This window comes from Oncorhynchus clarkii, chromosome 12 (genome assembly GCF_045791955.1).
Source record: "Oncorhynchus clarkii lewisi isolate Uvic-CL-2024 chromosome 12, UVic_Ocla_1.0, whole genome shotgun sequence".
NCBI classification, from domain to species: Eukaryota; Metazoa; Chordata; class Actinopteri; order Salmoniformes; family Salmonidae; genus Oncorhynchus; species Oncorhynchus clarkii.
The window spans coordinates 30,386,445-30,406,256 of NC_092158.1; positions in this window are offsets into that span (position 1 = coordinate 30,386,445).

Below are 19,812 nucleotides of genomic sequence, written 5' to 3' on the forward strand. Positions count from 1 at the left end.
GGAAGGCATCGGCATCCAGGATCTCCAAAACATGTTTTTGCCAATTAATAGAAAATGAAATACAGAAATATCTAATTTATATAAGTATTCACGCCCCAATGTCAATACTTTGTAGAAGCACCTTTGGTAGTGATTACAGCTGAGTCTTTCTGGGTAAGTCTAACATGCTGACCACACCGCTCATGTCGCGTGCGCAAGCATTGCTAAATAAATGTATACATACATGTTATTTAATCATTGCACCCACACTGCTTGCGAGCGTCTGTGTAGCCAGGCGCTAAAATAGAACATGGTTCTATTTGTGAAGCTTAACGCGATGCAAGTCCCGCCTCTCCCATCTCCTCATTGGTTTTTAGGAATATATACCCACGTGGGTGATTGAAAGATGAACTGAGGTCCACACTCCAGGCCAGTCGGTAGTGGTAATGCACCTTAAAGTTGGTTGCCAATCCCCATATGACAAACTTTTACCTATTTTATCTGTGAATTAATTGTCGGGGGAGTAGAGGACCTTGTGCATTTCAGGTGAAATAACAACCAAATGTTAATATCCCAGGACAAATTAGCTAGCAACAGCAAGCTAGCTGGCTAAATTGCCATGAATGTTTAATGCTTTTTTGACCTGTCCCCAAATTAATATAGTTGTTTCAGAGTTTGGTTTTATATTTCAACCTGTTTCCTGATCGTGTCTGGTGTGGGGGGACAAAATCAACATGCGTGCGGTCTGGTCAGCATGTAAGAGCTTTCCACACCTGGATTATGCAACATTTGCCCATTATTCTTTTCAAAGTTCTTCAAGCGCCGTCAAATGAGTTGTTGATCATTGCTAAGGAGGGGAGCAACTGCGGCCTCTCATGATGAGTTCAGATTTTGTTGTTGCCCCCACCCCCATCAATGTTGCCCATCCCTGTAACTCAGTCACATTCATGGTCTTCTTGGTAAGCAACTCCAGTGTAGATTAGGTCTTGTGTTTAAGGTTATTGTCCTGCTGAAAGGTGAAATGATCTCCCAGTGTCTGGTGGAAAGCAGGATTTTTGCCGGTTCTTAGCTCAATAGCTCTTAGCCTGTATCTTTGTAGTGACTGGGTGTATTGACACACCATCCACACCAAGTGTAATTAAGAACTTCACCATGCTCAAAGGAATATTCAATGTCTGCTTTTTTTTATTTTTTAACCATCTACCAATAGGTGCCATTCTTTGCGAGGCATTGGAAAACCTCCCTGGTCTTTGTGGTTGACTCTGTCTTTGAAATTCACTGCTCGACTGATGGACCTTACAGATAATTAATTGTGTGGGGTACAGAGATGTAGTCATTGAAAAAATCATGTTAAACACTCTTATTGCACACAGATCCATGCAACTTGTTATGTGACTTGTTAAGCACATTTTTACTCCTGAACTTATTAAGGCTTGCCATAACAAAGGGGTTGAATACTTATTGACTGAAGACATTTCAGTTTTTTGTTTTTAATTCATTTGTAAAAATTTCAATAAACTTCCACTGACATGGGGTATTGTGTGAAGGCCAGTGACAGAACATCTAAATTGAATCAATTTTAAATTCAGGCTGTATAGCAACAAAATATGGAAAAAGTCAAGGGGTGTGAATACTTTCTGAAGGCACTGTATGAATGAATGACATTTTATTTTTTGTCAAATCGCCAGTTGGCAGCCCATCCCTTATTTGATTAATTGACAAACAAACTTCACAATAATTAACTGTGATAATTCAGTGATAATTCTTCTTCCAGTGTTCTCTGCCGTGTGCATCGCATAAAGAGTGATGTGCACCATGTCATTGCTCACTCTCTCGCTCTGCTTTGTGTGTATTTTTCTAGCTGTCACTCAAAATGGTGAGGAGCTGAAGCTCATTGGCTAGAACTCTAATTGCTAAGGGGCTGGCCCACATTGGGGAAAATGGTGCAGCACATCTTCCAGAAAAACAGTCGCTTTCAAACTAGAGATTTTGTGAATGACTCATTTGTATAATGCACATTGTATTGTTTTGACCCACTCTATTTTTCCACAGATCAGAGCAGTGGTTGAAGAGGGACTCAATCAGCTGCCATACAGCGAGTGTACAGTGACCACTCCCACAGGTTAGACATATTGAGTGAAATTCGTTTGAAATTATAGAAATTGGGCAAATACTATGCATTACTGTAAAATCTCTCACCAAGACCAGAACTGACTATTTTAATCTCTCGCTCTCTCTCCCAAGTCTTCCTTCAGGGCATAAGTATGATGGTGTGAAGTTTGAGAAAGGCAACTGCGGTGTCAGCATTATGAGAAGCGGTAAGACACTGATTATATAGGAGATTAAAGGAAAAATACATCTGAATTGGTCTCTGACTAGAATCCCTGACTGGTAGATTTGCCTATAAGCATCTGACATACATAGTACTATCCAATCACTGTTTGACTTATCAGTTGCTCATCATTACTACGTCTTGTATGAGGTTTCATTTGAATGAACTGAGTGGAATTCAACATCTATCCATTTCTGTGTGTGTGTGTAGGCAAGGCCATGGAGCAGGGACTCAGAGACTGCTGCCGGTCCATCCATATCAGTAAGATCCTCATCCAGAGTGACGAGGACACCCAGAAGATCAAAGTTTACAACGCCAAGTTCCCCCTAGATATCAACAGGAGGAAAGTCCTCCTAATGTATCCCATTCTCACTATGTATGGATCATCATGTCAAGTATGGATCACCAACAGACTCAATACAGCACTAACTCCTCCTCGGGACAAAGAGTTCAGGTGAAGTGTTGCTCTACCCTGGGCCCAAGGAACTGTGCTGTTGGAGTCACTTTTTGAATGAACCAGAAATTAGGACTAAATTGCTCCCGTTAGCAAGGCAATAGTGTAATAGTCATGGGCATCCCCTGTTTTTATGAAGAACACTTGACAGTGAGACTTTTCCACTTGATTTGCTCTTTGCAACACGATTTCTGTTAAATTACACCTTCCAGCTAAGATAATTGTGGGAAGGTGTCTTTTATTCGGCTCTGAAAATGACCTTGGTAGGTAGCGTGCTTTATATTTTTCAGCATAATTTACCCCAGGCAGATAATTACACATTTCTGAGGGAAACCATAAAGAGCTCACTGGACGGCAATGAAAATTATGAATAGGCCAAATGGAGCCACTGAGAGTGAAGTAATGGTCATCTTTTTGTTCACTAACTAGCATCCCTCTCTGGGAGGATTGAAAACCTGCCTTGAGACAGATCAAAATGACATATTATTTTATAGAAAGTATGAGCAGATGAGTCATAGTAACGATCACTCAAGGCTAGTACTAAGGACAGACTTTTCTTCAAGACTTCATTCATGTTGCCTGTTCCTCGGTAAAGTCACTGTGATGTCTGTCCTGTTTTTATGCTATCTAATATACATATGTTCTGCCTTCAGGTACAGATAACACAGTGATTGAGGCTGTGAGAGTTCTGACTGAACATGGTCTCCGGGCCAAACTCCACCCCTCACCTATATAACACTGCCTCACCTATATAACACTGCCTCAGCTATAGTCCCTACCTTAATATGGAAGTAGACTTCATAAGGTTCAACATTCTAGGGTTTCATACTACACCCTGTTTTCCATTAATTCCGGGCTCTATTTGTAACTGCGCAAGTGTGAAGCGTGTGTTAGTTTGCAATTTCGTCATGCAAAACTGACACAGTGGCATTTTCCAGCCTTAATGCCCGGTTCGGCAATTTACGCGTTTAATATCAGCTTGCTTGCGCTAAGGTGGGAGGGGTAGCCATATTTGAGGCTTGTTTTTAAAGGACACACCTCAAATATGGCCACCGGTCGAGGGGAACTTTGATAATAGGGATGGATAGCCTACTTGAACAAGCCAAATGCAGGCATGTGAATTGTGAATAATTAAAAAGCATTAGAGCAAAAACCCTCCAAAATATTTCAAAGCACTCGCTGTAGACCATTTAAAACCCCTTTATCTATAGGCTACTTTTGGTTAATGACCAGGACAAAAATACACACCTATGCGTTGCTGCTAAACCAGCCTTGATTAAGGGGGCGGGCAGGCTATACTTGGCTTTTAATCAAATTAAACGAAATGGGGGGAAACCAATAGTATTTTTATGTTTCTAATTACGAGATTCACCAGCACAAAAGGCACACCTCTCCTTCCATGGGCACTGTGCTTCTAAAACTTCCCATTAACGCTGCTTGAAACTTTTGCGCTTGTTTTTAAGGACATACCTGCTCAAGCGCAATGCTTTTATCATGTTGCTCCCGCTGTCGGTTGTCATGCACACCTGTCTGTGTCTTCGTGCGTCTTTGAGACCCTGGGCTATTGTTTCACTGGTATGGTCATCGGAGAGGTATGACGTCTTGAGGCATACATTAAGCAATGTCTATTTTTCATCTATATAGTGGGACTGTCAAGCTTTTATGTATGGCTCCGACATTCTGCTCGACCATAGATCGGTTGTGGTGGAAAAGTAAGACACATTAGCCAGCTTCTCAGTGACTCTTTGGCGGGTAGCAATGTATAACCGCGGCATTGCCTCTTCTGCAAAATACTTGCGGCTTGGTAGCTGATATTTGGGGTCAATTGTGTTTAGTAGCTTTTTGAAGCCAGGCTTTTCCACTGTATAGAAGGGGACCATATATTTTGCTATATGATAGGTCACCGCACCTGTTATCTCCTTCCACCTCAAAGTTCTTGTCATATGGGATGATGTTTGAAAATTATGCGGCTATGGTATATTTAAGCAATAAGGCCTGAGGCTAAAGGCTGTTCTTATGAAAGACACAAAATAAATGTACATGTTACAGGCACTAAAATGCAACTTGGTTCTATTTTTTATGATTGATGCACCGCAAGTCCCGCCTCTCCCATATCCTCATTAGTTTTTAGGAGCATATACCCACATGGGGGATTTTAAATCTGAACTGAGGTCCAGACTCCAGCCCAGTTGGTGGTGGTAATGCACCTTAAAGTTGGTTGCCAACTGCCATATAAAGTCAGAAAAAGAAGAAAGAGACTGAAGGAGGAGAGATGACTAAAAACGAACTAAGTATCTGTGGATTAATTGTCGGAGTAGAGGACCTTGTGCTTTTCAGGTAAAATAACAACCCAACGTTTATATCCCAGGTCAAATTAGCTAGCAAAAGCAAGCTTGCTAAATGGCCATGAATGTTTAATGCGTTTCGACCTATCCCAAAATAACAATGGTGGTTCAGACTTCGTTCTGATATTTCAACTTGCGTGTCCTGATCACATCTGGTGTGGATGGACAAAATCAACATGCGCGCGATGGCATGCCATATTTCGTAGCAATTGTCTTTCGACACACTTTGCACAGGACATTGGTTTGTTGAACATGTAACTTCTCAAACCTGAACCACTTCCTTATGATAGAACAAACATTGCTACCCTTTTTGGGAATGATTTCATTCTCACAAAAGGCTGAGCGGGCTTCCTCATTGTAGAATGCCTGCCGCTACACTTCATGAGCATGGTTACAACATGAGGAAAGGCTGGCCAGGATTGTGATTTGTGGACAACTTTTGTGCATGTGTTGGGACACCGTTGGGGCATGGTTCGGTTCACTAAGGGTTGACAGAGCAAGATGTTGCATTTGCCAACGTTATAACTCAAACCCTCATAAAAACAACAAAACCTTGATTCTTGCCATACAGCCATTTGGTATGTTGCACAAAAACATACAGTACCAGTCAAATATATTGATTTAATTTTATTAATTTGAATGTACAGTACCAGTCAAATGTTTGGACACCTACTTATTCAAGGGTTTTTCTTTATTTTTACTATGTTCTACATTGTAGAATAATAGTGAAGACATCAAAACTACAAAATAACACATGGAATCATGTAGTAACCAAAAAAAGTGTTAAACAAATCTAAATGTATTTTCTATTTGAGATTTTTCAAAGTAGCCACCCTTTGCCTTGATGGCAGCGTTGCACAATCTTGGCATTCTCTCAACCACCTTGAGGTAGTCACCTGGAATGCATTTAAATTAACAGGTGTGCCTTGTTAAAAGTTCATTTGTGGAATTTCTTTCCTCCTTAATGCGTTTGAGACAATCAGTTATGTTGTGACAGGGGTGGTAGGGGTGGTATACAGAAGAGTGCCCAATTTGGTAAAAGACCAAGTCCATATTATGTCAAGAACAGCTCAAATAAGCAAAGAGAGAACCAGAGTCCACCATTACTTTAAGACATGAAGGTCAGTCAATACGGAACATTTCAAGAACTTTGGAAGTTTCTTCAAGTGCAGTTGCAAAAACTATTGAGCACTATGATGAAACTGGCTCTCATGAGGACTGCCACAAGAAAGGAAGACCAAGTAATCTCTGCTGCAGAGGATAAGTTCATTAGAGTTACCAGCCTCAGAAATTGCAAATAAATGCTTCACAGAGTTCAAGTAACAGACACATCTCACCATCAATTGTTCAGAGGAGACTTTGTGAATCAGGCCTTCATGGTCGAATTGCTACTAAAGGACACCAATAAGAAGAAGAGACTTTCTTGGTCCAAGAAACACGAGCAAAGGACATTAGACCGGTGGAAATCTGTCCTTTGGTCTGCTGGTTCCAACCGCCATGTCTTTGTGAGACGCAGAGTAGGTGAACGGATGGTCTCCGCATGTGTGGTTCCCACCGTAAAGCATGGAGGAGGTGGTGTTATGGTGTGGGGGTGCTTTACTGGTGACACTGTCTGTGATTTGTTTAGAATTCAAGGCACACTTAACCAGCATGGCTACCACAGCATTCTGCAGCGATATGCCATCCCATCTGGTTTGGGCTTAGTGGGACTATCATTTGTTTTTCAACAGGACAATGACCCAACACACCTCCGCTGTGTAAGGGCTATTTTACCAAGAAGGAGAGTGATGGAGTGCTGCATCAGATGGCCTGGCCTCCACAATCCCCCGACCTCAACCAAATTGAGATGGTTTGAGCCTCAGCCTCCAGTATTTATGCTGCAGTAGTTTATGTGTCGGGGGGCTAGGGTCAGTTTGTTATATCTGGAGTACTTCTCCTGTCCTATTCGGTGTCCTGTGTGAATCTAAGTGTGCGTTCTCTAATTCTCTCCTTCTCTCTTTCTCTCTCTCGGAGGACCTGAGCCCTAGGACCATGCCCCAGGACTACCTGACATGATGACTCCTTGCTGTCCCCAGTCCACCTGGCTGTGCTGCTGCTCCAGTTTCAACTGTTCTGCCTTATTATTATTCGACCATGCTGGTCATTTATGAACATTTGAACATCTTGGCCATGTTCTGTTATAATCTCCACCCGGCACAGCCAGAAGAGGACTGGCCATCCCACATATGCTCTCTCTAATTCTCTCTTTCTTTCTCTCTCTCGGAGGACCTGAGCCCTAGGACCATGCCCCAGGAATACCTGACATGATAACTCCTTGCTGTCCCCAGTCCACCTGACTGTGCTGCTGCTCCAGTTTCAACTATTCTGCCTTATTATTATTCGACCATGCTGGTCATCTATGAACATTTGAACATCTTGACCATGTTTTGTTATAATCTCCACCCGGCACAGCCAGAAGAGGACTGGCCACCCCACATAGCCTGGTTCCTCTCTAGGTTTCTTCCTAGGTTTTGGCCTTTCTAGGGAGTTTTTCCTAGCCACCGTGCTTCTACACCTGCATTGCTTGCTGTTTGGGGTTTTAGGCTGGGTTTCTGTACAGCACTTTGAGATATCAGCTGATGTACGAAGGGCTATATAAATAAATTTGATTTGATGAGTGCTCAGCATATGTGGGAACTCATTCAAGACTGTTGGAAAAGCATTCCAGGTGAAGCTGGTTGAGATAATGCCAAGAGTGTGCAAAACTGTCATCAATGCAAAGGGTGGCTATTTGAAGAACCTCAAATATAAAACAGATTTAGATTCGTTTAACACTTTTTTTGGTTCTACACTGTAGAAAATAGTCAAAATAAAGAAAACCCTTGAATGAGTAGGTGTTCTAAAACATTTGAGCAGTAGTGTATTTAGCCATGGAGCATGTTCTGATTGGCCAGGGAGGGTCCAAGTATTGACACAAGTCTTGACACACCCACAACTTTGTTTTAATCAAAACCCAGCCATTTCGTGCCATCACCAGCTACTGCACCCTTAATTCCAGTTGTGAAAATAGCAATTATTACTGACACACTCCCAAACCTATAACGCTTCCGCCAGCGCTAAGATTTACCATGGCATTATGTTTGTTAAAATAGAGCCCTCAGTCTTATTGAAAGCACTGCAAGTCTAATGGTTGTGTCCATCATTCAAGAGTTCCCAGAAATCACCATACTGACCACCGAGGTGTACCCTGTGGCTCCCACACACTTTGGCCAGAGGTACCTTGGGACAGACTAGTCAGCCCTCCAGGGCCATTCATTGGGATACCATACTATGAGAACCAATGATTAAATTGTCCCTCTCTCTGTTTGATGTCAATTTGTCCACTTATTTCAAAAGGACTTGTTACCCTGCTCAAGAATGCTGCTTTGCTGTGTACTCCGCCTTAACCTGTGCTCCTCAGTCTGACACAAACAATGCAAAGATTTTTTCTGGAAACAAGAAAAGCACATTCCATGCAGGTCTTTTGGGAACTAGTCTAGCGAGCTTGCATGTACTGTTGCCATTTTATTTATTCAGTTATGGTAGTTAATTCTAGGTTGTTTTCCCTCAACAGAAAGTCTAAAAAAGTCTAATACAAAAAAAAGCTTTTTCAATGTATTCTATTGCCATTATTATTGCCACAAACTGTTTTAATGTATCATAAAACTCAGAAGAAACAAACCACTCGAGAAACGCTGACCAGATCTAAACTGGAATTTTATGGTATGCACAACTTGGACATTTCAGAGTGGAAAAGTCGAGAAAAAGAAGCTCAGACATACATTACTTTCAGAGCAGGTTTGAGGATGGAATATCACATTTGTAGAGGATACAGAGTCATCTTCATATACAGTGCTGTGAAAAAGTATTTTCCCCCTTCCTGATTTCTTATTTATTTGCACATTTGTCACACTTAAATGTTTCAGATCATCAAACACATTTTAATATTACACACTGATAACCCAAGTAAACACAAAATGCAGTTTTTAAGTGATCATTTTATTTATTAAGGGGAAAAAGCAATCCGAACCTTCATGGCCCTATGTGACAAAGTAATTGCCCCCCTTGTTAAATCATGAATTTACTGTGGTTAATCACATTTTCTGGAAAGCTGAGTTCAATTTCACTAGCCACACCCAGGCATGATTACTGCCAGACCTGTTGAATCAAGAAATCACTTAAATAGCGAGAAACAAAGTAATTGACATCTATCATTCTGGAAAGGGTTACAAAGCTATTTCTAAAGTTTTGGGACTCCCGCAAACCACGGCGAGGGAACATTATCCACAAATTGAGAAAATTTGGAAGAGTGGTGAACCTTCCCAGAAGTGGCAGGCCTACCAAAATTACCCCAAGAGCGCAGTGACGACATATCCAAGAGGTCACAAAGGAACCCACAACAACATCTAAAGAACTGCAGGCCTCACTTGCCTCAGTTAAGATCAGTGTTCATGACTCAACCATAAGAAAGAGACGGGGCAAAAATGGCATCCAAGGCGAAAACCATTGCTGACCAAAAATAACAAAGGCTCTTCTCACTTTTGGCAAAAAACATCTTGATGATCCCCAAGACTTTTGGGAAAATATTCTGTGGACTTACGAGACAAAAGTTGAACTTTTTGGAAGGTGTGCGTCAAGTTACATCTGGCGAAAAAGTAACACAGAATTTCAGAAAAAGAACATCATACCAACAGTCAAATATGGTGGTGGTAGTGTGATGGTCTGTGGCTGCTTTGCTGCTTCAGGACCTGGACGACTTGCTGTGATTGATGGAATCATGATTTTTGCTCTCTACCAAAAAATCCTGAAGGAGAATGTTCAGCCATCAGTTCGTGACCTTAAGCTGAAGTGCACTTGGGTTCTGCAGCAGGACAATGATCCAAAACACACCAGCAAGTCCTCCTCTGAATGGCTTTAAAAAAAAAGGTTTTGGAGTGGCCTTGTCAAAGTCCGGACTTGAATCCGATTGAGATGCTGTGGCGTGACCTTAAGGCGGTTCATGCTCAGACCCTCCAATCAATGTGGCTGGATTAAAACAATTGTGCAAAGAAGTGGGCCAAAATTCCTCCACAGCGATGTGAAGGACTCATTGCCATTTATCACAAACGCTTGATTGCAGTTGTTGCTGCTGAGGGTGGCACAACCAGTTATTAGGTTTAGGGGGCAATTACTTTTTCACATAGGGCCTTGAAGGTTCGGATAGCTTTTTTCCCTTAATAAATAAAATCATCACTTAACTGCATTTTGTGTTTACTTGGTTTATCTTCATGTAATATTTAATTTAGTTTGATGATCTGGAACATTTAAGTGTGACAAATGTGCAAAAAAAAAAAAATCAGCAAGGGGGCAAAGACTTTGTCATAGCACTGTATGCCTGGCTGAAATTCTGTTGAGACTACACAAACAGAAGTTACTACTAGCTAAAAACTAAAAAGAAGTAAAGGTTTTGAACATATTCCTCATCATGCAAATACTTTTTATTTTTAAGTACACCATTTTTATTGACACTGATACAGAGGAGTGAAGTCACCAGATTCTACCTCATGGAATGTCTCTCTCCCTAGGACGTCAGGGAGGTCTCTCGAGCTGAAATCATGCAATAAATCAATTGAAATGTCAACACGGCAAACACCGACAGAAACAATACCTCTGCTCTGCAAACACCATTCACTGAGGCTCTTGTGAAAATGTTCAGAGACATAATAATACAAAGTGCTCAACGTGATAAACCCTCTGGCCACTAGGTGGCACTACTGCATCATTTCTGGTGCACTGGCATGATTTTCAGGCACATTAATTAAATTGTGGTGAATGTCATTCTAAAGTGTGTTAAGTGGCAAGGACAGAGAGCATGTTTGATTTCAAACAGTCACCAGTTTATCATGCATTCTGCCAGTCTGGAATATAATGAGGGGAAAGGAACCACTATTAATTTGAACAGTTAATCAAATCTAAGAAGATTAATATCGGGAAATATTATTAAATTCCATATCCATGAAGAGCTTAGAGAGCGAAAGATGTCTTGTCCACAGACCATTTAGCAAGGCTGCCTGTCATCATACTAACCAACCTAACCTATTTCCGGACTGCTATGACATGTAGATGACCAATAGGTACACCAGTGAACGAACATGTGGGGTGTCTTGACAATGATTGAGTGAGTACCTGTAATTAGTGCAAATCAATATGTACAGTGGCTTGCGAAAGTATTCACCCCCCTTGGCATTTTTCCTATTTTGTTGCCTTACAACCTGGAATTAAAATAGATTTTTGGGGGGTTTGTATCATTTGATTTACACAACATGCCTACGACTTTGAAGATGCAAAATATTTTTTATTGTGAAACAAACAAGCAATAAGACAAAAAAAACGGTAAACTTGAGCGTGCATAACTATTCACCCCTCCAAAGTCAATACATTGTAGAGCCACCTTTTGCAGCAATTACAGCTGCAAGTGTCTTAGGGTATGTCTCTATAAGCTTGGCACATCTAGCCACTGGGATTTTTGCCCATTCTTCAAGGCAAAACTGCTCCAGCTCCTTCAAGTTGGGTGGGTTCCGCTGGTGTACAGCAATCTCAGGTCATACCACAGATTCTCAATTGGATTGAAGTCTGGGCTTTGACTAGGTCATTCCAAGACATTTAAATGTTTCCCCTTAAACCACTCAAGTGTTGCTCTAGCAGTATGCTTAGGGTCATTGTCCTGCTGGAAGGTGAACCTCTGTCCCAGTCTCAAATCTCTGGAGGACTGAAACAGGTTTCCCTCAAGAATTTCCCTGTATTTAGCGCCATTCATCATTCCTTCAATTGTGACCTGTTTTCCAGTCCCTGCCGATGGAAAAACATACCCACAACATGATTCTGCCACCACCATGCTTCACTGTGGGGATGGTGTTCTCATGGTGATGAGGTGTTGGGTTTGCGCCAGATATAGCATTTTCCTTGATGGCCAAAAAGCTCAATTTTAGTCTCATCTAACCAGAGTACCTTCTTCCATATGTTTGGGGAGTCTTCCACATGTATTTTTGGCGAACACCAAACGTGTTTGCTTATTTTTTTCTTTAAGCAATGGCTTTTTTTTTCTGGCCACTCTTCCATAAAGCTCAACTCTGTGGAGTGTATGGATTAAAGTGGTCCTATGGACAGATACTCCAATCTCTGCTGTGGAGTTTTGCAGCTCCTTCAGGGTTAACTTTGGTCTCTGTTGCCTCTCTGATTAATGCCCTCCTTGCCTGGTCTGTGAGTTTTGGTGGGCGGCCGGCTCTTGGCAGGTTTGTTGTGGTGGCACATTCTTTCCATTTTTTATTATTGGATTTAATGGTGCTCCGTGGGATGTTCAAAGTTTCTATATTTTTTTATAACCCAACCTTGATCTGTACTTCTTCACAACTTTGTCCCTGACCTGTTTGGAGAGCGCCTTGGTCTTCATGGTACTGCTTGCTTTGTGGTGCCCCTTGCTTAGTGGTGTTGCAGACTCTGGGGCCTTTCAGAACAGGTGTATATATACTGAGATCATGTGACCCTTAGATTGCAAACAGGTGGACTTTATTTAAGTAATTATGTAACTTCTGAAGGTAATTGGTTGCACCAGATCTTATTTAGGGGCTTCATAGCAAAGGGGGTGAATACAAATGCACGCACCACTTTTCCGTTAAATGTTTTTTGAAACAAGTTATTTTTTTCATTTCACTTCACCAATTTGGACTATTTTGTATGTCCATTACATGAAATCCCAATAAAATACATTTAAATGACAAAATAGTAAAATGCCAAGGGGGTGAATACTTTTGCAAGGCACTGTACCTCAGAGGTCAATCAGTATGTGTGGTTGTTACCGTACACCCAGTAGTCATACACTTACATTGTTGAATTAGACATTAACAACAGACATAGTGTTTTCCCAAAACAAGGGATCAGATTCAACCGAGACAGAGGCCCCATTTAGAACAGCTTAAAATATTCACCAATGGAAGACTGCTCTTATATACAGTCATTTATTTGTTGTGACCAGCACCAAGACATGACGTCATTACTGGTAATTGTCAGTGCACCTAAAGAGCCACTTCGGTTTCTACCAAGTGCTATAATTACCTATTAAATTATCTTAATCAGAGAGAAAAACATAGCTTCCAGTTGCCATAGACACATAGAAACTACAGTATTCACCACAATCCTTCATATTGCTCCAAGAGCTCACTGAATGTATGGGCCATTCATCCAGTCACAGGCAGATGAACAGTAGCTGGCTATGCGATTCTCAGGAGTCAGGCACTACAGAGCTCTTCCCTGCTGGATAGTGTTCGGCACCGCTCCAAGACGTCCATCTACATTAGATGCCTTGGATTGGCTGTTTGCCTATGAGACAAATACCCAAGCAAACAGACAAACTGTTCCATAAAACCACACCCAAACCCCTGCATGTTGTGATAAGATAAGAATATGTACAAAATGTATTTCATGCTTAAAATGATCTTAGATTCAACTAAATTAATGATAATATCACATGTTACGCTGCAGTTTGATGTAGCTATAAAGGTATTTGTACTTACCCAATGTGGATCTGTTTTTGGCCACCAGCCAGTAGTGGTACCCAGGAACAACAGTCACAAAGAACATCAAAGCCATCAGCATGAGGAAGAGCACATGTAATTTAGCAGGCCTGTGAGAGAATAAATTAATGAATGACTTCCTCTACAGTAGATCAACATTTGGCAGTTTGAGTATATAATGGAATTTTCGAGATCCTGAGGCCCATTGTCATGCCATTCATCCACTGCCATTACCTCATGTTTCATTATGATAATGCACGGTCCCATGCAAGTATTTGTACACAATTCCTGGAAGCTGAAAATGTCCCAGTTCTTCCATGGCCTGCATACTCACCAGACATGTCACCCACTGAGCATGTTTGGGATGTTCTGGATCGACGTGTACGACAGCGTGTTCCAGTTCCCGCCAATATTCAGCAAATTCGCTCAGCCATTGAAGAGAAGTGGGATAACATTCCACAGGCCACAATCAACAGCATGGTCATCTCTATGCAAAGGAGGTGTCGTGCTGCATGAGGCCGTCACACCAGATACTGACTGGTTTTCTGTTCCACACCCTTGCCTTTTCTGTATTCCCAGTCATGGGAAATCCATAGATTTGAGCCTAATGAATTCATTTAAATTGACTGATTTCCTTATGTGAACGATAACTCAGTAAAATCTTTGAAATTGTTGCATTCATATTTTAATTCAGTATAATTTCTGAGAAATATACATAAAATGTATCGATTTTTTGCTCTAATATACTATACTAAATATATTTAAGTCACAGCACAGTTGAAAAATATATGGCAAATAGAAATCAAAACTGGATGGTGTTCAGATATAGATGGAAGGGGTTGAGTGGAGCTGAAGGGTGGGACTAAAAACAACAAGATAACTAATGTAAAACATACTGTGTCCGTAAAATGTATAAAGGTTCAGATCTTTTGTGTAACAGCACAGTTAAAAATATATGGCAAATAGAAATCAAAACTGGATGCTCTTCAGAGACACAGTAGATGGGAGGGGTTGAGGGTAGCTGAAGGATGGGATTAAAAACATACAAAATATAATTATTGTAAAATATACGGTCTGTAAAATGTATACAGTTTTTCAATTTATAATGTCACATGCACAAGTACATATAATATGTATAAACTGGAAGTAGAAGCCTAAGTGTTTTTGTCCATTAGTTTACTCCAATTAGGGAGGGGTGGTAGGGTTAATGGAAAATATATGTACAAAAATAAAAATGATGCATATATACAGACACAAAAAATATATAGGAGGGATTGGAAATGATGCAGCAATATTAAGGCTGATCTACCCCCTCCCCTCAAAAATAAAATACTTAAGTATAAAAGTGTCCCAATTTAGATCATTGTAAGTTTATTTATTTATTTATTTATTATACAAATAAAATTGACATTCCGCTTGGGATTAAAAGGCAGCCAGAGGGGGCTATAAGATCCCACACCCTACACTCCCTTCCACCCCCATGATACAAATGTTGCAAGCCTGATCCCTGAGCACAGCTAGATTCCTCTGTGCTAGGGAGCGGCCATGCTATCCTGCCCTCTGATGTCACACAGCACTTCATCTTTAAATCATAGAGCCCCTAGGGCCAGGGTGGGAGGAAAGAGGGAGGCATGCTCAGATTTCTCAGTTAGGATATTCATTTGCCCAATTGAGTGTTTTGAGCGCTGAAGTGAAAGAGGAAGCTGTGGACTGAAGTGGTTCAGCTACACCTGAGGGGAAGAAGTGTTGGGACACAGACTAACATTAATTACTATGGGGATTAGAGATATTATTGCCACATTGTAACGCACCCTCCACTCAAGAGGTGTCTATCCCATTAATTGCACCCGTTTACTGTAGGTGAAGTATACCTGAACCTCTAGGGAAAACATACATTGAGGAGAGTATCCATTCAGGGCTATAGTGCTAGGTTAGGAGGGATGTGAGACTCTTTCAACAGATCATGCACCTTCGAGCATGATTTTAGTCCAAGGCTTAATCTGTGTCCAGGTAACCAGACTCAAATGGCTGGACTGAGGTACTCTGCTTTGTATTTATATTGTATCATTATCAGCCTGCTTACTGTATCTCCGGACACAGAGCGGGAGAAAACGAGAAGTCTCAGATCTCCAGGAGGATCTGCTGTTAGCTCTCTAGTCTTTCCTCGAAGTGGTAATTCTTCGATATGGTAATTCAAATTGAGGACATTTTCAGCTTTCGGTGAATATATATATATATATACTTTTGGTGAAAAAGCTGAAAAAGTCCTCAGTTTGAATTACCATATCATACTGGTTATTACAATTGTTAATAATTATCAATCTCGTTTGATATGTATGGCCCCAGTTCCATCTCTCTTATTTAGACAGGCCGAGGTATGAGATCGAGGAGAGACTAGAGAGCCAACAGCAGATCCTCCTGGAGATCTCACAGAGACTTCTCGTTTCCTCCCTGTAATTCAAACTGAGGACTTTTTTCAGTGAATATATACACTGCTCAAAAAAATAAAGGGAACACTTAAACAACACAATGTAACTCCAGTCAATCACACTTCTGTGAAATCAAACTGTCCACTTAGGAAGCAACAATGATTGATAATACATTTCACATGCTGTTGTGCAAATGGAATAGACAACAGATGGAAATTATAGGCAATTAGCAAGACACCCCCAATAAAGGAGTGGTTCTGCAGGTGGGGACCACAGACCACTTCTCAGTTCCTATGCTTCCTGGCTGATGTTTTTGTCACTTTTGAATGCTGGCGGTGCTTTCACTCTAGTGGTAGCATGAGACGGAGTCTACAATTCACACAAGTGGCTCAGGTAGTGCAGCTCATCCAGGATGGCACATCAATGCGAGTTGTGGCAAGAAGGTTTGCTGTGTCTGTCAGCGTAGTGTCCAGATCATGGAGGCGCTACCAGGAGACAGGCCAGTACATCAGGAGACGTGGAGGAGGCCGTAGGAGGGCAACAACCCAGCAGCAGGACCGCTACCTCCGCCTTTGTGCAAGGAGGAGCAGGAGGAGCACTGCCAGAGCCCTGCAAAATTACCTCCAGCAGGCCACAAATGTGCATGTGTCTGCTCAAACGGTCCAGAGGGTCCATGAGGGTGGTATGAGGGCCCGACGTCCACAGGTGCTTACAGCCCAACACCGTGCAGGACGTTTGGCATTTGCCAGAGAACACCAAGATTGGCAAATTCACCACTGGCGCCCTGTGCTCTTCACAGATGAAAGCAGGTTCACACTGAGCATGTGACAGACGTGACAGAGTCTGGAGACGCCGTGGAGAACGTTCTGCTGCCTGAAACATCCTCCAGCATGACCGGTTTGGCGGTGGGTCAGTCATGGTATGGGGTGGCATTTCTTTGGGGGGCCGCACAGCCCTCCATGTGCTCGCCAGAGGTAGCCTGACTGCCATTAGGTACCGAGATGAGATCCTCAGACCCCTTGTGAGACCATATGCTGGTCTCCTCCTAATGTAAGACAATGCTAGACCTCATGTGACTGGAGTGTGTCAGCAGTTCCTGCAAGAGTAAGGCATTGATGCTATGGACTGGCCCGCTCGTTCCCCAGACCTGGATCCAATTGAGCACATCTGGGACATCATGTCTCGCTCCATCCACCAACGCCACGTTGCACCACAGACTGCCCAGGAGTTGGCGGATGCTTTAGTCCAGGTCTGGGAGGAGATCCCTCAGGACACCATCCGCCAACTCATCAGGAGCATGCCCAGGCGTTGTAGGGAGGTCATACAGGCATGTGGAGGCCACACACACTACTGAGCCTCATTTTGACTTGTTTTAAGGACATTACATCAAAGTTGGATCAGCCTGTAGTGTGGTTTTCCACTTCCACTTCATTTTGAGTGTCACTCCAAATCCAGACCTCCATGGGTTGATACATTTGATTTCCATTGATAATTTTTGTGTGATTTTGTTGTCAGCACATGTGTAAAGAAAAAAGTATTTAATAAGAATATTTCATTCATTCAGATCTAGGATGTGTTATTTTAGTGTTCCCTTAATTTTTTTGAGCAGTGTACATCATGTATGAGCCTTTCAAGAACCCACAGGGCACCAGTGTTTTTCCTTCTATAAAATGATTGATGTTGAACAAAATAAAATGGATGTAAAAAGATTTTGGGAATTCAAGGGATTACACCACCACAGCAGTAACTCTGAAAGGGGAACAACTATTACATCTGCGGCAGGTAGTCTAGTGGTTAGAGCATTGGGCAAGTAACCGAAAGGTTGCTAGATCAAATCCCTGAGCTAACAAGGTAAAAATCTGTTGTTCTGCCCCTGAACAAGGCAGTTAACCCACTGTTCCCCGGTAGGCTGTCATTGTAAATAAGAATTTGTAATTAACTGACTTGCCTAGTTAAATCAAATTTAAAAAATGTACACCTCATCCTAGTTAGATAAAATGAATCAATTTTACATAACACTTTCTTTTGAGTTATGTAGACTCTTATAATGGGATGTTGTGACGACTGCATGTGTGGCAAAATATATTGAAAGCCCCTTTTTCTTGTCCTCTTGCCAGTTGTTTTACCTTCCTTGATATTGACAGATTTAAGCAGATATTTTGACAATAACCAAAATGTTTCAAATATTGTATATTGTGCGGTGAAAAAAACAATGTAGATCCAGTAGGCTAAGCTACCAAAGTCTAAATATAATATTGAACTACTCACAACATTCACTCTCAGCCTTGACTTACATGAGAATTAAAGCAACATTTGGAATACTGAAAGCACATGTTAGAAGTACTTATAGCAACAAAGTTGAACCAGGTGGGCAGAATATGACCTGAACACCACAGAGGTGATGATGATGACAGGAATCCAGGAGAAGATCCTCACACACCTGAACATCCCTGATAGAGGGAAAACATGATTCTATCTGACCAGGCCATTACATTTAACCCACTGTAGTTTGCTTAGGCAAAGAATGGTTCACATTTCAGGACTATGTCAGACTGAGACAATATGACATGTATGTAGTGCCCCCTGGCAGTGTAGAAAGTTGGAATCATGACGTACTCGTGGGTAGATGCAAAGTGGGATCCTTGGGACAACACTACCCTAAAACCTAACCATAACCAAAGGTTGTTTATTATATTGAGAAGATATTGGAGTGACCACTCCAACATGTCTTCAAAGATGGAAAGCAGGTGGAAGGCAAGATCAGGTGGGACCATTCTAGCCAATGAGAGGGCATACACGCGTTTGAACAGGCCATTGTGATAGAGGACGTATCTTTGCCATTTTTCAGTAGCGTCTGCAGCACCATTGAGGCTCTCCATTTTAAGGAAGTCAATTTGTGTCATTGACTGATCGCTCCTAATTTATAGGAATCCCCACCCAGTAGACTACTTTAAAATGGTGGAAATCCTCAATGGCAATGTCCATGCTAAAACGAGTTATATCCGTGAATGAGTCCTCTCTCTATGACAACATGCACAACTCTGATAGTTTATTTTTTTTCAAAGTTGCCGAAATGCCACATGCGTCCACTTATACAGAGAACACGGAACATTAGCAACACCTTCCTAATATTGAGTTGCACATTTACCCAAAGTATTATTTCTAAGTCTTTTCTGTACTGTAAAAAAAGTGCTACCGAGTCCCTTTGAACTGTAAAGAATGTCCTTAATACATAAAACCAAACATTCCTATGTAGCCATTCAAAAGTCAATGTGGAGAGGAGATTTTAATACACGTTTATGGATTTGATATATTGAAAAGCTAACTAATGTTACTCTAGCAAGGCTGCATTCTTTAATGCTTTAGAAAGCAAATTGAGTTACAGGTTGTAACATGATTTATAAAACATGTCAGGATGTCCATGAACTTAAGATGCGTATAGTTTGTCAAAAACATATGCAGGTGTGCCTGTTCAGAATTATGAGGTTACTTCAAGTCACCTTAAAGATGCACTCCAGGATCCTAAGCCCTACAAATTCATATCATATTGCACAAATTGGATTCATAACATGTCACACGAATTGTAAAAATTGTATATCATACAAATTGCAAAATTTGTAACGTCACACAAAATGGATGACGTAGTACTCAAGAAAAAAAAAATAGGGGGGGATCCGTTTTGGCTCGTGAACACCACTTTCAAAAC